General features: G+C 35.5%; 1 long non-coding RNA gene across 1 annotated transcript in view; it reads right to left on the bottom strand.

Moving 5' to 3' along the window:
• The window catches only part of LOC114136777 (uncharacterized), a 30,677-nt gene extending 5,389 nt beyond the window's left edge, over positions 1–25,288 (bottom strand). Inside the window, exons 1-4 of the long non-coding RNA XR_003593873.1 lie at positions 24,986–25,288; positions 24,359–24,430; positions 21,477–21,515; positions 2,374–2,555 (exon numbers count right to left, since the gene is read on the bottom strand). This is a non-coding gene — a long non-coding RNA (uncharacterized LOC114136777). The remainder of the gene's footprint in view (positions 1–2,373; positions 2,556–21,476; positions 21,516–24,358; positions 24,431–24,985) is intronic.
• Positions 25,289–26,510: the final 1,222 nt, after the last annotated feature.

The following is a 26,510-nucleotide window of genomic DNA, read 5'->3' as shown; positions in this document are numbered from 1 at the left end:
ATCTCAAGAAAACTAGTGTTAAAAATAACTTAAACAGCAAAATTAATTATCAACAGTTTATTACTAATATTATCTCAAATGACTATCATCGTTTTTAAATAATATTAAAAAAATTGATAAGTCCATAAAGTCTTTCAAAAAACGGTATTTTTACTAATCCATTTTACACATCATACAATCTAGAACCTTACAAACATAGGTTTTGCTGTGAAAGTAAAGCTTATACATTATCAAATAGTGTGCTTCAAAGCACCAATTTCATGATGCAGTTCAATTGAGCTGATAAACAGAGCATTGTGAAATTTGGAAACATAACTGAAGGACTGGCTGAGGCTCTTATGGAGCTGACTTTGTAGGTACAGTTCAAATTGCGAGATTCAACCTAAACTGACTTCTTCTAGATTTACATTTCCATCAAATTCAATTGAGTTCAATTCAGTCGATTAACGTAGCACAAATTCACAACAACTGTCATCTCAAGGCTCATTTTTATGCAAACAGATTAAATTTATAAACAGTTATAAACAATTTATTTCAATCAGATTCATTCCAACACACTCAAATTATATAGTCAGATGCAGTGTAATTTAATCCCATTGTAATATCTGACAATCTCAGTATTCTGCAAATGATACTCGTTTAATTTTATAGATTTGTACATATGCACATATATGCATTGCAGGGCAGATTTCCTTTCCAAACTTTCTCCAAATCAGCAGGATTTTTGAAGAAATTAGACCACTTTATAGGTAAATTTGGACACACATTATATGCTGTTGTTTCCTGGTGCTTAGCCAGAAACAGATATGTTTTTGAAATAACATGGTAACATGGATATTTCTTGGTATTTATACTTAAATTTAAAACAAAAAATATTTTACTATTTAATTACTCATGTTGATTAATATTAATTCAATAGAATTTTTATTGTGATACAATAACCAAAGTGGAAATATTAAATAAACGCATACAAGAGTTTACTAGAAATTTTAACATTTACATTTTTGACGAAACGTTTACAGCGCTAATATTAACTTAATAATTAGTGGGGCTATCAGCGCAGGTTATGCCTACAGTCAGCTGCTTGCAGACTTGACAGACACTTGCCAAATGCTGTTGAAATACAGAGCAACCTCATTAATTTCCTGGTTTTGTTGAAACTGGAAATATTTCAAAACTGCCAAATTTTGCTTTCTTGTAAAAGATGAAAAAGTGTAGTAGCATTCTTTAAGCCAGCTGAATGGCTGTGTGCAGAAACTCAAGTTAGAGGGGAACTGCAATATTATGCCAAAGAAAACTTTCTCTGACATGTCATTAAAAGGACTGCAAACTGCACCAACTTTGTGTGCGTGCCCAAAATATTTTTGAAACACTGAAACTAACTCTTAGCACCGTGGTATACCTTGATACTGGTAACCAGCCTACATTTACCAGTAATTAAACAATTATCAACATTTTGTCTTTTTGGTATGGATCCCTGAATATTAGTTTAGAGTGACTACACACCTCAAAACATAAACTTCAACATATATTACGCTCAAAACTATGTGACATCCCTAAGTTTTTAACCTAAAACTTCTGCTTTTGATTATCCATCCATCCATCCATTTTCTGTTCACCCTTGTCCCTAATGGGGTCGGGAGGGTTGCTGGTGCCTATCTCCAGCTACGTTCCGGGCGAGAGGCGGGGTACACCCCGGACAGGTCGCCAGTCCGTCGCAGGGCAACACAGAGACATACAGGACAAACAACCATGCACACACACACTCACACCTAGGGAGAATTTAGAGAAACCAATTGACCTTACAGTCATGTTTTTGGACTGTGGGAGGAAGCCGGAGTACCCGGAGAGAACCCACGCATGCACAGGGAGAACATGCAAACTCCATGCAGAAAGACCCCGGCCGGGAATCGAACCCAGGACCTTCTTGCTGCAAGGCAACAGTGCTACCAACTGCGCCACTGTGCAGCCCCTGCTTTTGATTAACAAAGCATTATTCCAAAGCTAGGTTTGGGTGTCCTGTTCTGTATTTAATGCATGAAAGAAAATAGTGTTACTGGTTACAAAATATTAGCTCAGGTAGGTTTGTAAAACATAGTTGTCACAAGGGACACAGGTGCAAATTAAGCTATGAAAAACATCAGTGTATTAAGTTATGAGGTGCATTACAATTTCATAAGTCAAGGGAGTCTAGGCAGTAGAAAGTAGATCTCTTGAGCAGATTGGTTGCTTCTTATGTTACATTCTCCTTACACATACTAAATAAAGATGTAGCTACAATGTACAGTCATGCCAGTTCAGGCCTGCTTTTTACTGAGTTCATGTTGCTTGCTGACACACAGCTAGACAGGGTCAAGGATACATCTGACTCACCTCAGACCTCTGCTTTCCCCCCGGAGAATGGCCTGTCACTCACTTTATGGTTACGGATCATAGCTGACAGAGGCACAAAGTGAGAGCTCGATGCTGCATCAACAGCACCAACATCATCGCCAAAAAACCCCATCCTTAGTGTGACATCTTCCTCCTAGTCCACCAGCACAGCTCTCTCTGCACTGTGGAGAGAAAAAAAACAACATTCACACACCGAGAGCTAATAATAAAGTGTCATTCAGCGAGAGTGGGGAAGAGCTAAAAATAATGAAATATAGACATTTACCTTTAAATTCTGCACACTGATGCTTGAATATAGTAAGTCTAGCAATAGAGTTGTTAAGAAGTGGCAGCCAATGCTACAAGCTTTAAAATGACAGGGTATATTTCTTAATTTAAGCTTTTCGCACAGACTGGGTGTAAAAATGTTCAGTGTTGAGCTTAGTGAAACAGCGTCAGGTTGCTGTATTAAGATAGCCTTTAATTAGTGAGATGACAAAATAATCACATCCATAAAGATGTTAGCCTAGAAGCAGAGGGCTTTGCCAATCTGTGATCTTTCCATTTTGTTCTTTTTTAGTGATTTAAATTAATGTGGAATTTAAAATAATTTCAGATGCCTAAACTAAGATGTCAAGCACATATATATTGCATACATAATTTAAATACTTTCAATTTTAAAATGATACATAGTAAAAACAAATGGGATAAGGAGCTACCATTTAAGATACAGCAACAATATGCAATGAATCATTAAAAAATAAAAACAATCTTGCCAACAAACTCACTACGTTATTGCGTAGTGAGACTGAACACTGAAATGAAGATATTAGTATTGGATTAACAGATTTTTGGAACTAATGGAGTAAATTTCCCGCTTTTTACTTTTGGATTAGCTGAAAGAAGAACATGCAGCTAGTTTCTGGTATTTGTAAGGACACTGGTGGAAGTGTGCAACCCTACTACACTATACCTCAACAATAACATGCTTATAGAGCCTGAATTACAGTAAAATTTAGTAACGGACATGTATAAAAGTGTTCTGATGCATCAAAATCCATACTGTAATAAAAAATGAAGGTCACAGACAATATTTCAAAGGAAATATGTGCAGTTGAAAAATAAATAACATTTGTTTCAATAATTTAGATCAGAGTCCGCACCTTTAAAAAAGCAAAAATTTGGTGCAGAAGGACTCAACACAACCCCACGTTGCAGCCGGTGCGCAGTAAAAATCGGCTGACGTCCCAATTCTAAAGATTTGTTACAAAACTGGGGTTTTGGGGTGTATTAGATCTGCACCTAAAGATTTAAATGTATCGTAAAATTCAATAAAGTCATGTAAAAAAGACCTTAGCTTTTTCATAAATTTAGATGCTACCCCGTTGGACTGAACTCTGGACACAGATGGACGCAATTTAGCCAAAAATATTGTTCTCGTTGTTGAGAACATTGTTGAGTTGGCACACGAGATGAGGCGAGCTGCGGCTCAGCCGATCATGTTTGTTCACTGAGGTGGGCGTCTCCCTGCTTTTTTTTCTGTTACCCTCTCACTCATTTTGCTGCATGCTGCCATTTTAACTCACTCCTGAATGGCAGGCGAGAGGGCGTGGCTGGTGATGGCGGCAGCCATGATGGTGGAATCACCAGTGCAGCTCCTGTGCAGAGGCTCCATCAGTCAGGTTCTCAATAAACTCAATACTATAGATTGCATTCGAACTCAGGTACTGTGTAGGACAGACGTTGCATGAGACGTTTCACTGAGGACACTATCACAAATAAAAATGTATTCATTATGCTTTCCTAACTTCGCAACATTTGCTTTTGAGTAATTTTGAATCATCTAGATAAAAAACTACCATGCACAGAAACAACTGAGGAATTTAAATCAGTGCAAATATATTTTCTTAAGAAAATAAAAACATCGTTTTACCCTTCGTAATTTTACATTGTTTTAAAAAAAAAATCAATCAAGGTTCTTAAAAGAAAACCTCCATAATTTCACATCTTTTACACAAATTAAGGTGAACATGACATTAGAAAGCCAAACTTCAACTTAAAAAAACATTATTGTTTTGTTTAACACGACTCTTCAAAATTGGAAAGACAAGAGAACATTTATTCAAGTATTGTATGTTTTTTTCTTAAATCTGTGCTGCCAAATTTGGTGTCGGTCCTTACTATTCATTTAAAATAAATTAAATTAAACCATTTACATAATTTATGCTTTTCCATTTTAGGATGGTCACACAGTTGAAGGCCTGTTAATTCCAAGTCTGCAGAATTGGAAAGACGAGAGAACATACCAGTAAAGAACTGTAGCTGTTTTTAACTTCATCACTCATACCACAGTGGGTGATGGCAAACCTAACTATTCTAAATCAAATGTAGCTGAACAGTTACTAACTTATAATGTATACTTTAAAAAATTTGTAATTTACTATTTTACGTTACCTACAGAGTTGAGGACCTTTGACTTAGTCATTTTTGACTTTCTGTATTCCTGTATAAACATGATGTGTCACTGAGGCAAATTTCTCTTAGCCACCCTTTAAAATGGATAAAACAATAAGTATGCTTTGATAAAATCTTTTTTTTCCTGCAGTAGCATAATTTAAAACTGAAAACCTAAAAGGCTAAAACTTTATGCCGAGTATAGTTATTCAGAGGGCAAAATTAAACATACAGTCATGACTGTTTTATTAAAAATACCTCTTCAAAGTGGGAAAGACAGGAAAACATGGCATTGAATGAAATAAACATGCTTTATAAAGGCTAGTGGCCTAAATTTGCTCATTAGAATAGTCCTCAATAATGCAAATGTTTAAAACAGCTGGAGCTGTGACACACAAGCCAAAGAATGGACCAAAGTTTATCTTGTCGCCACAATGAATAGGATAGCAAAGAAGCTCTCTATTAAAGAACCGCAGCAATGAATGATACCGTATAGTCAACAAGTTTCCATAGCAACTATCATTTTTACTTCATTTTTCTATAACAAGAGATTTAGTGGCTACTTACTGCAAATATATAAAAAAAATAACTCCACAAGTGCATCCAGGTTGTGTCCAATAAAATGGTTTTCAAATCAAAGTGCAATTCTATATTAAATATATAAGGCAGTAAATTCATGCCTGTGGTCTTTCTAAGCAGCATGTGTTTAATGTGGATTGCATCCATATGCAGCCTCACTTCCCCACCTCTAACTCCGAAAATTATAAAGAAGAAAAAAAAACTGTCTTCCTTGACTGACCACAGCATCTCCTAACCAACTATGTTTGAGGTCAAAGTTCATTATATCCCCTTGGCAACACCACAGCAACTAGAAACAACGGTGTCTAGACAGGTCATGGTGCCCCTTCCCTTTCCCCAGGAGTGCCAGCACCTCCCTCCCCTTCCATTCCTGGCTCTTTCCGGAAGGAGGTGTCAGTGGCAGCCAAGTACAGGGTAAACAGGGCATGGTGTAGGGGAGGGGATGGCCTTTGGCCCGCACGGGGTCGCATCAGCACCTCCACCCTCCATTGATCAAAGATGAGGATCCTCCTCACCAGGACTTTGGTCAAAAGAAGGCAGGGTCGGCAGATGAACCCTGCGTTTCTGTAATCTAGACGTGTCCAGGCCCAATTGTCTCCTTTCACGGCCCAAAATGGACCCTTCCGGTGCTGCTGATTACATTAGGGAGGACAACCTTTTTTCACACAGGGGCTCCCAGACAAAGAGGCTCTTCCATGCTCCTCGCCATCTGGTCCCCAAAATAACAGAAAAGGTCCCAGGAAAGAAAAGAAAAAGGAAAGGGGAAAAAAAGAGCCCAGCAAGCACACAGCTTTAACTGAAAGAAACGCTGTTTGAATAGATGGGATGGCTGGACAGTTAAGCAAACATACAGTAAAGCCTCATGTTTAAGCGGAGATTGGAAGCCAATCTACATCAGCAAATAAAGCAGCATACGTGGGCTCCGATAAGTAGGTCTGTAAACAGAGCGATGTGCCAACGACACACACAAATACCACTGCCACAAAAGTGTAGAGAGTCTTCATCAGCTTACAGTGAGCTATGGTACCAGTGTTGGTTTCTACACAAATGGCACCCTAGGTAAAAACCCTCTTTCACAAATTTGGATGAGATTATATTTTATATTTTAAAAGTTTTAGAAAATTTTTAGAAAAAACACAATTTTTGCAAATAATTTGTAATGAGTGTAAAAAAGGGTTTAAATTGTCGAAATATTGTGCTTTCCATTAAAATAAAGAATTGAACATGTTTTTTGGTTTTCTAAAAATAAAAAAGATTGAAAATATCAACGTTTTATTTTAAAGAATCTCTGTGCAATGTGTAATAATACACTTAGCCAACTAAATACTTTTAGATTTTAAACTAAAGTCAAACTGGCATCTATAAGTTAAAGGGCCATTTTGATTAAAGGAAAATTTCTTTGCAAATACCAACGTTAGCATTATTAACCAGCCAAAGTGTGTCAGAGTTTTCTCTTGCAGTCTCAGCACAGAGTATTTTCTTACAGTCAGGTCAAAAATTAAGGAATAAGGAGTAAAAGATATTGAATTACTCCAAACATAAGATGTTTTGAAATGTTTGAAACTAGTAAGTCAATAAAAAAAAAGTATGTGAATAATTTGTTACACCCTCTGCAGTTTGGCACCGTTGGCAGAGGGCTATTACGTCCATATTAGAAAGTGTCACTAAATAAACTTTATCATTTAGTAATTTTCTTGCACAAAATGTTGAATTAACCAAATCTAAATGTTAAAATGCTATAGAAAAAAAGAACATGGTATATCTTAGGATATTCCGACATGTCTGAAAAACACCATAATATACAATTATATTCAATAAATTAGAACCTTCCAATGAGACTCATTTGTCAGCTTAAAAGTCATTTTTAGAAATAAGCATTCTGTATTAAAAATGTTTTTTAATTGATCTGATGTAATATTCTAATCTTAGCTATCAACATAATTACCAGAAATAAAACATCAGTACATGTAATGAATCTATATGATGTGTTTCACTTAGTAAACTGAGTTGCTAACAAAAACTTTTAAATTATTTCCTAATATACTGAATATGACTGCACTAAAATATTTAATAAAATTAATAGAAATTGGAATCAATATTTGGTTGTCCCTTGACCACAGGGCGCCCTGTGTGGTGAGCCTTGTCAATGATTTGAAAAGCTGATGTTGTATCTTTCTAACTTGACCAATGCTAGTAGATGTTAGATGTAAACAGTGTTAAAAAACAATGACATATAAAAATTTGGAAAACAGAATTAAGAAGTGAAATCAAACAAATCGGCATGATTTAAGAAGTAATAAATTTTGAAAAGTTCAGAGTTTCAACTAATTGATTGTTGACTGATTTGCAACATTAATTACTCTTGCTATGGCCGTCAGTTTGCAATTTATAAATCTGCTTTTCAGTCATTTTTATTTAGTTGCAATACCTATAACTTGATTTAAAGCCTAATCTTCCCTGTGCTATTTGACCTCTGGAGCAGATAATGTCAGCATCAAAACTGCATAAAGTGCAAGTGTTCAGCAAAAAAGTCAGAATTTTAATACAAATTGGCATAAAAATGTATCTTCAGATAAAATAAAATATCTCCATGTACACTTTCAGAGACTTATTTAGGTTTCATTTTTGCTGCTCTAACATGAGGTCATTTTGAAGAACCTTCATTTTCAACAGGAGTTTAAAGAATTATTCATCTTTGAAACAGACGACTTGATGACTCCCCACTGCCCTCTTTTGAAGATTATGTCCAATTTAAAATCCTGCACATCTTTGTTGAGTGTAATAATGTGCTCTGCTCACTTCACTAACCTCCTTAAAAAGGTGTTCATGTTCAACATGCAGTCACTGCAGGTATGATAGCCTGAGTTATATTGTCACACGAATATATAACCTGGGATTTCTGAAGCTTTATTTAGCTAATGCTTGATTATGTGCTCTGCTGTGCATGGCCTGTTTTTTCTCTCAGTTTGAGCTCAGAAGAAAATTTGGAGAATAAACAACCTCATTGCCAACAGCCTGTCCTAAAATTGTCTATTTTAGTCATATTTACACATGCACCCAGCACGATTATCGTTATAACTTATCACCAACTCTTTTTTTAAAGAATGCACATACTTAAGGTTTTAGATTTCAAAAGGAGCAGAAGAATTAGAGAAATCCTTTGCAGGAACAAAATGCATACATTATTAACGTACTTGCATGTTTTTGTAGATAAGAAACTCCCACAATATCTACAGTGAAAACAGACAAAACTTTGACAATGTTATTTTTATCGACCCTTCAAAACAGAATGAAAAATTAGAATCTCTACATTTTTAATGCATATTGTAACATCTTTTTGAAGTTGTCTTACTTTTATCTAAAAACTAAAATTTAAAGCACCCTCCACTTTTATTGATATCCACAGTAAGGATGTATAAAAAAGCTTGAAATAAATGTATATTTTATTGCAGAAGCATGATTTTACACTGAAAAATTTAGAATAATCCAACCTTTAATTTGAGTACATTTAAATCGTGGAATAAAAATAAAAAAAATCACTTATGAAATAATAATTTTCAGCAAAAATCATTCACCAAGTCTCTCACACAACAGTTTCTCAATTAAAAAAATGTAATTTAAAATTTGTAAATTGCTAAAAAAAAAAAAAAAAAAAGTTAATAAAAATTGGATGGTCTTTAAGAAAATCTGTTACATGATGTATTATCAACACACAGTCCAAAATGGTCACACAGCACATTACTGCAAGGTAGTTTGAAGAAGAAAAAAAATCAATGAAATCAACTGACTTTGGGCTTTCTTGACAGCTATACCCTGGGTGCAACGAAAATTAGTGTCAGTGTCTTAAAAGACCTGCATGAACACATGACAACAAGCTTCTCCCTTCCCTGCTATAACTACAGCAGCATCCTGATGTGTTCATCTGTTTACAGAGGAAGCAGTTTTCTAGCCCAATGATATGCAAAAAGAAAAACGAAAGAGGGTAACCTGCAAGGCTTCTATTTCATGACATAAAGTAGTCCAAAAAAAGCCTGGAGTTATGAATTTCCATTCAAGCTACATTTTCTTCTCTATAAGCATGACTTGGACATGCCATTGCACGACGCAAGAGTTTTGATACCGCACATTTTTGCTTACTATGTGCAAAATAGTACATAGTAAGCACTATGAAAAAAATGAAACATATTTCACATTTCGGGTGGTTTAGTGATTTGCATTGCAATTACTGCCAAAAACAGCAAGACAAAAGTTCAATACAGCAAAGATGTGCATAGAATGACTGGCTAGCAAGGGTCAAAAATATTTATGTCTGCAGCACTTTACATATTTATTGGCACACTTGGTGAAGGTGCACAAAGAACCTTTAAATGAATACATCTTTTACTGTATCAGCATAGTTTCATAAAAAAGGGAAGTAGATTGGTATATGTTAGCTTTGGAGATTTTTTTAACTTCCATCACCGTCCTTTTCAAAGTGCTTCGTGGCAGGATGAACTTGAGTCATTTTTCCGACTGGTTCAAAATAGCTCTAGTTATTTTAACCTGTTTCATTATTGCTCTGACTATAAATATGTTATAGATAGAATAAGGATAAGTGAATACTTTTTTTTCATATATCTTGATCTAAAACATCCATCCTACATGAGTGTTATGTTCTCTAATCTTACCCATTTTGAAAAGTGGCTAATTAAAATGAATGTGTACAAGAAACAGGGCCTCACACATGACTAATTAAAGGTTCAATTTAAAAAAGTAAAGTATAATCAAAGAAAAATACTTTTGATGCATTTACCTTGTGAATAGTTTGTTTTCACACCTGTTATTTTTTGTAGAAAAGTTTCTTTTAATGCAGAATCGTTTGAGTAAATCAATAAATGTACTCAAACCAAAGATTGGATTTTCAATTTATTTAGTATGAAATAATGCTACTGCAGCAAAATATTATTTTGTTTTATGCAAATATGTAAATTGACTTAACCTTTCAAAAATGGTTGAGAAAATTAACTGTGTCTGTCCTCAAGAGAAAGAGGAAGTCATGGATTACTTATTGAAAGTTATTCTATACTGCCTATAACCAAATTAGAATGGTAAAGTGTAAAAAACATAATTATCTTATTTTATAGAAATAGTTAGAGGTGCCTCCAGTTTAAATGATTATTCCATTTTACATTGTTTGATTCACTTTTATCAAGGGTAGACATGGACAGTTATCAGTAAAACATGATATTAAGGTTTTAAAAGTGTTAGTTTTCTGTTATACTTTTCTTAGCGTTTTAAATCCTTTTAATGATTTTTAATGAAAGGCATCAGAGAAACTGCACGGATCATCAAGTAGTCGATGCCTAGCATTGCCAGTCTCCTACCTGACTGTGCACTGATAGTCAGCTGACTGAAAGAGAGCTACAAAATGTAAAAAGAAAGACAAATTCAGTTGTTTGGAAATATTAATAATAAGACAGAAAATGCCAAGAAAACTAAAGGAGTACCAGCCATCACTCATATTAAGGTAAGACTGCTGTCAAGTTACAGTTGCATGTTTGTTAAACAGCTGACTGTACGTTGGTTCTGTTACTCTATAAAAAGCAGAATGTCAAAATATGACATTCTGATTATATTCTGAGCAACGATTGTTTTAATTTACATCAAACTAACAACCAAGATAACATTTTGACAACATTAATATGTAACATGCTATATCAACATCTCATTGTGCTATTTTATCAGTGAGAATAATGGTTGTTTTTTGTTCTGTTTTAAAGAAAACAACACAATAAATACTGTTTCAAACGTAAAATATAAAAATATAATATGAGCAAACCAAATTCCATTGAGCCTTCTGTGCCTTTGCATCATTTAAAAGTAAAACATAGTTCTCTACGTACTCAGGTGACTGTCCTGTTTTGAAATTCATGAACTGTTTTGCATGTTTTTTCTTCTGGTTGAATAAAACAAAGTGGAAGTGTAAACATATTTGGTGCAGTTCCAGCCAAAAATGAAGCAAACCTAAGCACTGGCATACAGTACTTACACAACAATACATCTGGGGTATAGTCCCACTCCCTTCTAAAATCCCCGTCAAAAACCCATATTTTAAATTTGCACAAAAAAGAGTAACAAGAAGCACAAACACTCCTCCTGTAGTCAGAATAAAGATGAATACTACCAAGTTAATCACACAGCAGACTAAAATCTTCAAAACAAAGATCCTTTCCACATATTTCTCTTTGTTGTCATCTCATTGAAGAGTTTCCCCACTTTTTACTGTCAATGCGTCATTATTCAGTCAATCTCTCAATCTTTTGTATTCAGCTTTTAATCATTTTATTTTATTTTATTTCTTTAGTTAAAACTAATCTAATGAACAATAAGTATCTAAAGTCTAACCCACCAAGGAGTCATTGCACATATGTGTGGTGGGGGTTGCACAGATACCAGCTCAGCATCTCAACAGTGTGGACGTCAGTGCGACATCTAAAGAGGGCAGGTGGTGCCAGTCGAGTGAAGTACATGAGCGCAGTCCCAGTATGTAATGTCTGAACTACATAATTAGATATTTTTCCTTGGCGATCTTCAAATTATGTCATCAGGACTTATGGAGAACTCATTAGTCAGTGTAGCAAACAAACTGGAAATAGCTCTCAGTCCTTTGGAGAAATGCAAAACGTATTCCAGGGAGGAAATGGAATCGCTGTGTGAAACCAACAAGAACCAACATGACACCTGGCGTTTTACAGCTCAGAGTGGTTTGTTGCACGCTGCTAAGCACAATGGTGAAGAGTGCTTCTTAATTGTACAGATTTGAATTTACTCACAAAAATCACATACGGCTGTCCAGAAGATGCTACAACCACTACTGTTTTCTTTTGTTAACTAAATTTGGTTTAAAAAAAAAAAAAGTTCTATTTGAATATAAATTTTAACACCCATTATCTTTTACAGTGTACAAATATTAGCGATTTCAGAAATGGAACATTGATCTAAAGACAATTATGATTTTCAGCAGAACTATTTGAAGAAATAAAAGTAACTTCACTATGGTAAAGATGTTATCCCACATAGAAATAAATTTACATAGAAATATAAATATGTAAGATGAGCATCTTGTTTAAAAAAAAAATAAAAACACAGAACACATTTTTTTATATTCTATGTTGCATCTTCAGACAGATGTTGAAAAGAATTGCTCCCTATATCATGCAGTTGGTACCAGAATTGCATACATATTGTACAATAAGATTAGAGCCTCAACTATAATGTGTTCATTTTGATTAATTAATGTTAAGAAAAATAACAATATTAATCACAATATGTTTTACAAAGGTTGTGGTTGGAAACTGTATTTGTGCATTTCTGCCTGTAATGCAGGATTCTCAAACAACAGTGATGGACAACAAAGACACTCCTCCTGGATCACTGGGGATTAATTTTTGCTTCAACAAGCGATCTAACAGGACGCTGGAAAAAACTATTGTTGTGTTCTAGTTGTGTTAAATGAAGCTGCCCTAAATTACTATCTCAATGCATAACATGTCGCAGTCCACAGTTTACACTGTAAGCTGGCCATTATCCACAGTGGAACTTGTCCTGTACTGACATTGCCTGAAAGCCACTCAGCATTGAGGAAGCCATTACTCCAAGGGACAAATAAAAAAACTGTAGTTTGCAAATGCACACAGACACAAAGACTTTCATTTTTGGAGACACATCCTGTGGTCTGATGGAAATAAAGTGGAACTGTTTGGTCATAAAGACCATCATTATATCTGTAAGAAAAATGGGAGATATTGAAGGAACATCTAAAGACATCAGCCAGGAAGTTAAAGCTCCAGTTCAGATTGGTTTTCCAAATGGGCAATATTCATACTGCCTATGAAAATACAAGGATAACAAAGTTAGTCTCAAGTCTCATACAAATCTGACCGGGAGGAATGATAGAAGAATTTATTCACATATTAAGTTATATTTAATCAAGAACAATAACTGCAAAGAACATGGCAGCTAAACACAAACACCAAGAAGAGTGGAATCCAATAGAAACTGGACTTTTGGCTAAAGTTACGTTTTTTGAAGAAGATAAGGTGTGCATTTTTAGACAAGCTGACACATAGATGGGGGCCATTAAAATGCTGCTTTGGGGTTGGTGCTGGAAACAGCCTGCTATGCCCCAGCTTTACAGCTAACACAGGTATGTTCCTATCTATGTCCCATTTAAAACTTCACAACAATATCTGTGATCCTTTCCTGTTATGTTTTTCAAATTTTAAACTCAGAGGTAAAATGTAAGGCTTTTGTAAAATGACATTTTGTAAAATGACAAAGTCCAGCCATGTGTAACTCTGTCACCAAACCAATAAACAAAAGGTGACTTTTTTCTATTGCTTCCTTCTCTGAGCGTGCTCAGAGAAGGAAGCAGTTCTGCACTTTGAGATCATATTGGGTTTAGTTATGTGTTTTCTTTAAGCTCAGGATCTTAACTCATCATTGTGACATCAAGTTCCAGGATTTGGCACCAACCAGAAAAAAGCATAATACGTAACATTTGATTTGGTTAGGTGATACTTAATTAACCGTGAGGGACATCCAAATAAATAAACGTACTTTATAATCTCATTTATTCATTCTTTGTTTGTATACATTTGTCCTTACAGGCTCATGGGGCGTTCTGATTCCCAACTCCAGTAGTCATTAGGAAGATGTCAATTCATCCCAGGGCAACAAAGAGTTAACCACACCTGCATATTTAAGAACAATTTTATAGAGGCCAGTCAACCTAAGACTCATGTTTATAGAACGTAGGAGGAAGCCAGAGTACCCAGAGAGAAACTACACATGCATGCAGAAAGAGCCAAGGCTGAATTTATTAAACTCACAAAAGGAGAAGAAAAATTTAACCTAAAAATTGTCTTGTTGAGTTTGTTGTATTCTTATGGTAGAAGATGTTGATTTAAAACATGGAATACAGCAAATCTCCTTCTCATAAAAATATGAGTCATGGTTTTGACACACAGATTTTCTTTATCTGCAGTGTGTTTGATGCCACCCTGTAATTGGGAGTATTGTTTATGGCGGCAGGCAGTCAGCACAGTCACAAATATTTGGGCTGCAAACAGACATCAGCAGACACTGACCTTGCTGGGCAGCTACATTTGACTAAATTTAAATCACACAGGCTTGACAGTGGAGTAAACTGTAAAGCAGGCTGGAACATAAGGTTCTCTCCTGTTTTTTAGTTGGATTTTTTTGGGAAGAACAGCAACATTTTTCAGTTGAAGTAGAAGTACTTCATTATTTTTTCATGAGAAAAATTAAGTCTTTTCATAAGCTTTTCCAAGACTGACTTGTGAATTGTAGGTATGTATGGGTAGACTTAATTTTACATCATAATGACTAATTCTGATATTTTGCCACCAAATATTTTGTGCACAATAAACCAAAACACAAGTGAAGCTATAAAACACTGATTGTGTGCTGAAAAGCTTACTGATTAAAATGTAATAGCAAATAAATTAGATAAATTGATGTCATTTTGAGAGACAGCAGAGGTTATTGGAGAGCTTTGCCATTTAATGGGAACAATTTCTCTACCTATCCCATCTAGATAAAGATATATTTGTACATTTAAAACTATCCAGATAATACATATCTATTGTTAGTCTAAGTAAAGACCATATCACAGGCATATTTTTATTTACAAGTAGATGACTCAAACAATAATTGGGGAAAAATGCAGAATTGGGCTTAAATATTAACCTAAATTCTTATTCCAAATCAAGGTGTCTGATGTTTGTATTGAACCAATTCAGCTAAACTTAGCTACAAAAGATAAACTCTACATAAAATACATCAACATACAACAAGGAATGCAACAATTTATACTGTTTCTGGATGCACCGTACTAAATGTTTAAAGAGATAAAGAACATTTTGATCGGTATTAAATATAAGCCATAAGCTTAATGCAAGAACCACGGACATTTCACACTTTATAAAAAAACTCCAAGTACAGATCTACTGGGAAGTTCCATGGCAGCAAAAGAGCAGAAATTACAACATTCTTCTCTTTCCAGAACTAACTATGCCCCATTAACATTTCTAAACAATTAAATAACAGTCATTGGACACCACATAAGAAAAAGTTTAGCCCACAGGATATTTTAAGAGAAGACTTCGAGAACGCTCAATTCAGTGCAGCGAAAAAAGAATTTTTACACAGCCCGAGGAGAGAAAACTAATTTTTCAGTTCTTCCAACACATGTACCAGCATGTGATAGTCGAAATAGACAAAAAGAACAAATATTTCTAAAAATAAGGTTGGGGGCCATTATTCTAATTCGTCAAGTGAGGCATTCTGCTCTCTATGTTTATTTGACATGTTTTATAAATGCATGCATCAGCAAAGTAAAACTTTGGAACTGTCATAAGGCCGGGAAAGATGGAGCAAGAATTTAAGTTCGCATCCAGCTTATATTAGTCTAGCAATAGCACTAAACTAGGATGCCCCAAGTGTTAGACAATGTGTCCCACCGAGTGCATAAAGACATTGTTGAAACGGAGAACTCCTTCAGTGACAAACTACATCATCCTAGACACACAGTGGAGCATTACCACAGTTCCTTCCTCAGAGCAGCTGCAAGACTTTATAACCATCACTTCCCCCAAAAAACTAAGTAACTCTTTATAGCGCTGTTGTTTTCTCATTTCATGCAAATTGTCTAATTTTAATAGACAACTTACTATTACTACTGCAGATATTTTTAATCTTATATTTGGGAAATTGATAAAGAATTCTGATTCAAATTAAAAGTTTAAGTAAACAAATTCAAATAATTATTAAAAGTGTGTTTTAGCAGTGAAGCATAATTTCTATGTGAAGAAATGTATTTTTTAAAAATCTACCCAAACTAAAAGGTATGCAAATTGTTATATACATTTCTAAAGTGTTGGTAACTGAGCTTTTTTCAATGAACAATAGCTATATTAAAACATTACTGAATACATTTGTTTAGTTAAAACTTGTGAGAACTGGTGTAACATCTGCACTTTGGAAATCACACTTTGTCCTCACTTTCAAAGTGACATGTGCTCTGACCTAAGAGTCTAAGAAAACAATTTAAAGAGGGTCATTAGTTACCAGTTAAAGACAATAATTGCCTATTGATGAAGATGAAAGGACTCTAAGGAAAACAATGTGGAAATGGGCCGCTACCATTCACATCGCAGTCGGATTCCAGAGGTTAGAAGCTAAGTCCTGTTGATAGTCTCAAAGGGCAAAACGATGAGCACTGAGAACTTCAGTGTGACTGTTTGGAAGCATAGCCACAGTTTAGGCACACAGACATGAAAAATATCAATTTCACATTTGGCTTAACGCTTTCACACTTTGTGTCATTGACACCAAAAGAGAAGGAGTGCGGAAGACAAAGCACAGCTCCTGGATAAGGATCATGTTAATGCCTATCAATTAGGATCAAAAAGGGATTAACCGGCATGGTTGCAGCGGTGGGATGGGAGCCCATGCAAAGTCACTGAATGCTTGGGGTCGCACCCCCGACTTCATTAGGCCTGACCTTTCCATGCCATTGTGTGACAGCAGAGACCCTGCAGTCGATGGGTGCAGCCTGAGCCACTTTAGCGGGCTTTCTGAGTCGAATATGAGACACGCAAAACTGGCTGTTTGAGATCAGTGAAATATGAAATATTCCCTTTCGAAGTCCAGGGAGACTTATTAGGTTACTGCAACTTAGTGCAGGTGGGTATTTACTCATCAAGCCCCCGAGCTTCTTGCAAAGAAAATCATTTTCTTTTCTCACCTTGGAGAGAAGTGAGATTTACTAATTAGTCATGGTGCAGCCTCCCCTGAACTATGATGTACCGCGGGGATGACGAGCTCAACTCTGCCGTGCTGTCTTAATTCACAAAAAAGGTCAAATGGCTAAAGTGAAAGCAGGTATTCAAGGTGTGTTGGAATAAGCCCCAATTAAAGAAAAATGCAGGCAATACTGCCAATTCTCACAAGTCTGACTTTGATGGTAACTTTGAGCAAATACCCTGAACTGGAAATATGTATGTGTGTCTGTCAGGAGGGAGTTAATGCTCCTGTTAGAAACACATTTCAAATATTTCCCTCAGATTTCGAAAACTATAAGGAGAACCCTAACTTCATCATCAATGCTGACTCTGGGAGTCTGTGCTTCCTTTCCTAGAGATCCGCAAATATCTTCTTTTACGATGTAGTATTGAAAGTTTAATTGATTTCTGTTTTTTATAAGCATCTGATTAATTTTCATTCTTTCCAATAACAACAGAATGTTTGTTGTTATTTTACCAAAAAGGTTAGTCCATCAGTATGTCAGTTGCTAGTCAAACCACAGCACTTTCCTTTTGCTATAAATGCTCTTTAAGTTTGAAATGTGATGTTTAATGTGTTGTGTAGAAAGCTGGAACAAAACAAGGTCTATCAAACTTAGGTATTGACCAATACTACTATAGTTGTTAGTGAAGTATAAAAAATGTTTTTAAGTTATGGTTTCAAAACTAAACTACTACATTATTCTCTGATCATATTTTGCCCAGCCCTCTCCCTTTTTTGTTACGAGAAATCTGTCGTTTTTTTTGTTTGTTTTTTTCCTTTCGGTGTTATGGTATTTACACCAAATAAGTGGTTAACTGAAGACTAGACTGGCCCCTAAAGATATGTCTACCACTTTTTTTGTTCTAACAATCTGATGGATTCTTTTGATTTCTAATCCAATTAAAATTTGATTTTATTCTACTGACTATATAAACCCATTAATATGGTCATGATAATTTTCAATACTTTAACATCAGATGTAAAAAATGTGGTAGAGAGCAAAATCTCTCTACCACCTATTTTAACCAAAACGGATAGTATTGTTTCATCAATTAATTATTTATTTTTTTGCGAGTCAAATTTTTTGTCAACTTTTTAAATCAATCTTTTATTGATAGAGCAAACTATTTATACATAGCATGCTAGTTATTGTGCTTGAAAGCAATACATTCTCCATGAAACACTACAGCTGGCCTCTGTTAGAATCCAGAGTGCTGGAAAATCGTATATTGTATAGTCTTTCTTCATTTGTAAGGCTTCACTCCAGTTACATCTTTTACTTAGTAAATGCCGAGAATTCAATAAAAGCTAAAGACTTAAAGTTAGCAGAAGTTTGTCTGAGACAAGGAGAATATCTTGTCGAGAAGAAACATTACAATAAACAATGGTCTTCCGGACTTTGCCAGCCTTCCTCGAGTCGTTTAAATGTTTGTGGATGGGCACCATCCTTGTTAAAGTCAGGTCAGATTTGAAGATAAATGAGAATAGGGAGTATTTTGCTGAAGCTGTCACTGCTGCAGTTTTTTGGCAGAGGGGAGCGGACATGCAACACGTGCACATCTGAAGAGTGGCAGGATCACAAACAAGCAGGGCAAACACCCAACATTTAGACTGTTCACAGTAAAATCACTTACCTTTCCGAAAAGCTCAAAAATAGAAGATTACATTTGCACTATAATCAATGTAAGCGCGACATACTGTAATTAATGTGATCCTAATATTCATTAATTACTTTGCGACTTCAGCGGAAAGACAGAACTTGTGGTTAACCAAACAACAGTCGGATGTTAGCTCAAGATGGCTTTAAGAAGTGGAAATTTTATTTGGAAAAATCCATCTTATACAGAAACGTTAAACACCGAATATTAGTTAAAAAACAGAGAAAAAACAGTTAAAAAGCAACAGTGGTTTATTGTCTGCATATTTTTGTGCTCTAAACAAAATTAAATCCTAAATCGCACAATGTTTCAATAATTCAACATTAAGAAACATAAACTGAAACTATAAAAATGCATTGAATTGAATGTGGTGAAGTTATCTCATGGTTGCAAAAGCCAAGAAATTGTATGTTTAATAAGGGAAAAGCTGATTAGTCTGACATTAAGCTATAAATTGGAAACATGGAATTCCTGCATATGCATGATCCCAAAAGATTAGGTTTTTCTCTCACTTTTTGCGTGACTACAGAGAGGAGATTAAACATGACGTTATGGACAGCCACTGTTGTGCTACGTGGCATCAGAACCCAGTCTGGCTTTCATACAAAATCTTAACAGTGGACGAAAACAAGAAGTAAGGAGGAGGGTCTCCTAAACCTCCACAACACTCAATTTAACTAGATTAAATCACAGTGTACTGTAGTTTCCACAAAATCTTGATAAAGCCTTTTTTTTACTTCAACGTAGATTCCCAAAATAATGCAACTTCGTTATCGTTCAAATCTTTAATTTTTAACGATTGCAACCTAACACACAAATAGCATCAGTTAATCGCTGTGTTTTCTTTGAATTAAAAGTTTAATATGAATCAAATATTTTGTGAATTAAGTAGTTAGATTTAAAATGAAAATAAATGCATAAATATGAGCGCATAAATCTGTAAGCAAAAAACGATGTGAACCGTTAAACAATAAATATGACAATATATCTTAAAATTTTATACTGGAATACTGAACAATGAAATGATACCATTTTTATTTTTGCATTATGTCGTGTTTTTGGTACATGACTTGCTGCACTGTTAATATCTATTTTATTTATCATGTATTTTTTTTTTTTTATTCAGTTTTTATAAGCTGTAAATCAAAACTTAGCTACAGTTAAGGAAGGAGTTTTTTATATTGGTTTAGAAAACTCCAAATAAAAAAAAATTCACAGTCAAAGTATTTTTCAAGATTTAAATGTCTCCTTTAAAAACACGTAATTTAATTAATTAACATATGGCTTGTGTAATTTCTTGTAATTAGTAAAAAAAAAGGTGCACGGCATATATCATATAGCAATCGATATCATTTTATAACAACATATAATTGCGGTGTATAATAAGATTTAAATACTGCTTCAAAATGTTTGAAACATTAATTTCTACGTATTTTAATTCATTGTATCAAAAGTTGCACAGCTTGCATAAGATCATGTTTAAAATTCTGAACATTCACAAAGGTTTTAATTATAATAGCATAAAATAAACATAATTATTTGTGCTGCCATCAAGAAAAATTTAACTTATTAACTATTAACCACATTTTTATTAATGCATCCGTTCATGCATAATTGTTTTTGAAATATCTTCTGAGGAAAAGTTTTGTGGTGCGTAAAAGTTGTAGGATTTTCTTCTAGGACTTAGACTGCGAGTTCAGATTCTTTTTTCTATAAGCTTGAGTACAGTTTATCTCAACTGCCAAGAAGTAAAATGGACGCTGATGGCTTTGAGATAAAGGCTAAGACCAACCCAGGTTCTCAGTTGCGCAGTTGTGGGCCCAAGTAAGTGGACCCAAGCTTTGCCAGACTGACAAAAGACATTCTGAAGTACACACAAGGTATTCATTTGAAATGTCCCACGACAGAGTCAGAGAAAACTGCGTCATCATGCAGCAAGAACTGCTGAGATAAACACGCCACCATTTCACCAGGCAAAGACTGTTGCTGTGGATGCTTTTCCAGAGGGCCGTGCTTTGAAATGTGCTTGGATTTAACTCTGTTCGCATTCAGAAAAACACAGAAAAATCCTTTCATTAAACCTCAGGAAGCATTAGAGCCAAGATGAAAGCCTGTTTTTCACCAGACATCGTCACAATGTTGGACCTCATGACCTCACTGTGGGTGGAGACAGCAAGCCAATAGAAAACAAGGGAGGATGCTTCGGAGTGCTTTTTGCATCAGCATTTTTCAACCAAACCTCAAGTGAAAGTTACGAGTTTCATATCCATGATTATGTCATGAAGAGATCAAAAAAATCCCCCATGATAAAAACCAATCACAGTTTAGAAGTGAGCGATGGCAACGGCGCTGATTAGTCAAATTTTCAGCTGTGTAGCGTACAGAAACGGCATTGCAGTTCAAGAGCTCGACCTCTGCAAACACCGTTGTGTGCCGTGGAGTGATATTTCCCTCAGGCAATCATATTATAGCTGTAGTGCCTTAAAACCTTCCTAGAATTGCTTTACTCCATTTTAAATTTACCCAAATGTGCTTTAATGAAAAGGTCAATGCATATCTTACCATTTGTTGACAGGAAATCATAACTGTCAATGTCAGCAGCTGCAAGAAAAGCAGAAACATGAATCACCTGTGAGAATGAAGTGCTAGCAAACAAGTGTGAGATTGTGTGGAAGACTTGGCTGTAAGCACAAAAACAAACATTTTCAAATAAAATATATTTCGCTGTCATTGTAGCGCTGAATGGTTTAAAACAACCTAAACTACATCTACTGTCTGTCTGAAATATAGAAAAACTCATTTCTATTTAAGGTCAGCTGCTTGTTTTCATAATGATAAATTAAGTTTGATTTAATTTTTAATATTTTAATTATAAAAAAGGTTGCAAATGCTTCTTTCTGGCACACATAATGTAGGACATGTATGCAAAATAATTTTATTTTGAACAGATACATTTCTATAATTTATCATCTAAACACCAGCCGCATTTATCAAGAGAAATTTTTACTTCTTTATAACGTAGTTGTACTTACAGTTATAAAAGTATACGTTATATGTTTTGTGCATAATTTATTCCCACAAAATTTTTTTAATAATCCATGTTTGCCAATTTACAGCTGAAAACACAAAATTAATAGACGAGCCTGAAAATACCTCTACTTTCTACTTTTCTCGGAGAAACTCTGGACCTGTAAAAACTTCTGCATGTTTTCAAAGGCGGCTTCATGCCTCAGTAAACAACACAATCAGCTAGCACTCAGAATGCATTAAAGCAACCAGGACCACAAGAGATTAAAGGAGCTCCTCTGACGGCAGATGAGTATGCACTAAGTAGATGATAATGAAGAGATCTGTCCAGGCTGGTCAATGATATGGCAAACAGATAAACATCACAGACTCAATGAGTGGATGTAACTTGTAATGTCAGACGGACGCTTGGAGCACTTTTTAAGCCAAAGTTAATTTCGGCTACTTGCATTACTCCCTCAGAAAAGAAAGTTGTAGAGAAAAAAAAGCTTTCAACTGCAGGACAGGTTTTGTTTGTTTTTTTCTTTGTTTTGTTTTAACGATTATACAAGCTATAAAGAACATAATTTATTGTATAATATCATTTTTTACAGTGCATCAAGGTTTATATTTACTTTCACGAAACCTACTGTTGTATTCTTCTTCATAACAAAATACTGTAAATTACTACTGTAAATAAAAAACTTTGTCCTTAATCACATACCTTCTAATAACAGAATTTATAAGCAGCAAATTAGTTAAACATTAGACAAAATACACACAAATACAGTGAAATTAATTCTGTCCCGCTACATAGTGGACTCTAGTAGGTCAGGATATGTTTCAATAACCTTTAGCTATAGCTCTTAAAAACATCGGCTAAGTAATCAAAAAAAAGTTTGAATTATAAAATTAGCACTTATTGGCAACACTAAATTGTTTATCCTTACACACGTATAATCATAGGCAGAGCTATTTATTTATTACAAAGTCGTTAAAATAATAAACATTCAGATTTAATTTTAAATTGGTTCTCTGTAACACTCTGATATTTCGACGTGTTTTAAAAATGCAAAGTCAAGAGGATAACATGGAGAGTGTTTGTTTAGTGTTTTTCTTAATAGTTTGATGTCCTGCAAGCCTCTTGCATGCACGTAGAAGACAAAATGGCTACCAAGCGTCTCAGATCTGCAGCACTCGATGAGCATGTGAAAGAAAATGTGACTGAGAACAAGATGAAAATAATAAAATTGTACGGAGTTCAGTTGATCAATGCATGCAACCTGCTGAAAAGAAGAGAAAAAAGCCTCTAACTCGCAAACCAAAAAATATTTCAGTCAGAAATATCGGTTCAAAAATTTGACCTCCCTATGGTGTCCGCATGCTCTTAATACTAATGCATTGCAATCCAGTGCAATCTAGACTTGCTGATTCACCATTAGTCTTGTGTTTCTATTTTTTAATCCTATCTTTGATTGTACATGTCACGAATGCAGCATTAGAGCCTCAGCAGCCATCTTGCCAAAACAGAGCTGAGACGAGGAATGAGGAACTGCCTGTCTGACTGAGTCATATGACTGCACAGTCTGCAGACAACTGCAGCGACTGGAAAAAAGTGTCTAGACGAGTCTAAGCTCATCTCAGATGAAGTAGACTAGCAGCATCTCACACAGATTAGTTGTGATTTTTCCAGAAATCAATGAATTCTGATTGTCTGTCTATCTAATTAAATTACTTAAAAAGTATTTTAAAAAATGTTCATATTCATTGTAAATAATGGAGACCATCAAGTGCATCGTTTAAACTAGGTGAGGCTACATGCATTCTAGGGTTTCCAGGTTTCAGCAAACTCACAACTTTATAATTATTATTTTTTTACTTAATGCTCCAAATATGAGCTTTGGTTTTCAATGTGGACTTTGAGTGTTTAATCTTATCTAACTTAGTCCTACATGTTGTTTTATGGATTGTTGTACTTTGACGATAAAATGACGGTGAAATCTTGGGCTGAATGAGAGAACTTATAGAGAAGTTTTTGGGAGATAAACAATAAATATAGTAAGAAAGAATAAGAGTTTCGATACAGGCTCCAAAATATGGTGCATTTATTATTTAAATGCTAAAGGCCTTGTGTAGTTTAGGCCAAATTTCTAAGCAACAGAGTATTAGAGCTGCTGAACATATTGAATTGCAATTATTACTGCATTATCACATATCTGAAACATGATAACAATTAAGTCACATTCCTCATGCTAGTGATAAATTTGACCAGTTGGGTTCAGTGTAATTGGCACTGATGCCTTTCAAGGGCGGTAATGTGGAATTTAAGAACTTAGATCCAATTCAACAATAACACTTAATTTAATTCTTTCATAATATCTATCTATCTATCTATGGGAGAAAAAATATCTATCCCTAAAATTTATACCAAAACAAACCTTTATGTGCTTTTATAGGCTGCCTCGTGCATGATGCACTCATCTTGAACTCCATGGGTGAGGAACAATTCCCTGCAGAGCATAAACAGACACAATAAAGGGAAGCATTTTATAGAGTTCATAATTCATCATGATGTAACAATTTAGGTGCATGTTGCGTAGGATAAATAGAATACAGATTTTTCGGGAAAAAGAAAAAATCCCCAGTGCTTGGTGCTGTGGCTGAAAGGGTTAAAGCAAACGCACTAAAGCCAGGTTGTGCCCCTCAGGTGGCTGCTGAGTAAACACAGAGCACGAGCGCGCGTGGAGTTAATCAAAAAGCCTCGCGTCAGCAAAGGTGCGTCACCTGCGCATCTTCCTGAAGTAGTGTGTGAATGAGGTCAAGTCCCCACAACAACACCGCTATTGTCTGGCATGAGTTGCACAAAATAATACGAACGCGAATGCGGTGCGAATTATTTTTTAACAGCACAAATGAATGGGACTATCTCTTCTCCCACTCTGTTGCGTATGTAAGCAGAGGAAGATGTTGGAGAAAAAGCGTTAAAAAATACGAAAAGCACTGCTGTAATGCTGCAGCATCCGCTCTGTTAGGCTGCTTGCACTCCAGGGTTTGCCTTAACCTACCTGGGCACAAGGAGCTGTCTGCCTGCTGATGGACTGCAGAAGAGGGGGAAAAAAACTTTGGGTTTTTTGTTTTCTAAAGAAGAAAAATAAACATTTCGTCAAAAGCGTGGCGACTCAAGGTGAAGCGACGTCTGAGGAGGAGCGCAAAGATCCAAATTTCCCAGCAGGCGGCTTCCTTGTAGATGCACAGAGACCCGTAAAACTCCATTTCCAAATTTATCAATTTGAGACAGACTCCAGACAGTCTCCTAACGGTTGCGTGCCTGGTCCCCTCTCACGCGCGTGCACGCAAATGGCGCGGGAAACGGCGGCGATGACAGATCTTCTCCGAAAGGACACCCCGCGCGGCCAATAGCGATAAGGGTTATGAGATGGGGAGCCAATCAGGATGGAATATCAGTGTGACGTCCCGCCCTTCATCCTCCTCCTCGCCCGTCTGTTGACAGTGAGTGCGCTGAATAAAACAACAGTCTTGAGTCAAGCAGTTCATTGCACATAGATCTGGGTCACTGACTGCAGCTTATTCACTCTGGGAAAAGGGGAGCGGGTGCATGACTGCATGTGTTACAAAGAAATGATATCATGTTTAATTAACAAAGCCATCTTTATACAATTAATTTTATTACTGTAGAAAGACAGACAAAGCGCCTTATGAAAGTTTTCACAACCCTTGAATTTTCTCGCATTTTGTAAACGCGAATTGACAATTACATGATAGACCAGCACCAGTATGACATAGTAAAAGGACAAGAACAGTTTGCCCATTTAAAAAAAAAAGATCTGAAGTGTTACATTGTATCTTTTCTGCAAAACACAGTATTTTTCAAGAATTTCAGGTATTGTCTCATCAAGCCAGAGCACCTTCTTCAACATGTTTGGTGTCTTGGCTTGTGGCGAACACTGCCTCTTATGGCATTCTACAGTGGTTTTCTTCTCAGCACTCTTCTAAAAAAGCCAGGTTTATGGAGAGCCTAAATCATAATTGTTGTTCTGACAGGTTTTCCACTCTAAATTGTGAATCTCTGTTACCATGTTCCTTGTTGTGGTATGTTTAAAGTTCGTACTTTTTCCATTTTTAAGATGAATGAGGCTCACCCCATTTTTTTGGATTTCTATTTGTAAAAGACAATTGAAAACTTTGAATCATTTACCTTCCAACTCACAAGTATGAACTACTTTATGTGGGTCTGTCACAAAAAAAGTAACTAGTAACAAATGAGTTTGATTTTAATGTGGCAACAATACCCTTCAAGAACTGTGCGGATGTTTTCTCAGGCTAAATTAGGAGTAAATTCTGCAGATTAGAATGAGCGGTAATGTAATGGTTGTACAGGGTTGAAACATATATTTTGGGCACATCAAAGGCATTCTAAATTCCTTCTGATGTGTATCTTTCTCTGTTCATCTACAATTATACTGGTCCTGCCTCTCACCAAGTATCCATGTTTTTCAGAAATCATGGATTCGTTCTTTGTTTCTGTCTTGGTTTGGTTTTGTGCCCTTGTCCAGGAGATGTTCAAAGTTT

The sequence above is a fragment of the Xiphophorus couchianus genome, chromosome 21 (assembly GCF_001444195.1).
Source record: "Xiphophorus couchianus chromosome 21, X_couchianus-1.0, whole genome shotgun sequence".
Taxonomy (NCBI): domain Eukaryota; kingdom Metazoa; phylum Chordata; class Actinopteri; order Cyprinodontiformes; family Poeciliidae; genus Xiphophorus; species Xiphophorus couchianus.
Note: the sequence above shows the minus strand (reverse complement) of the source record. Positions and strands in the feature narration are given on the sequence as shown.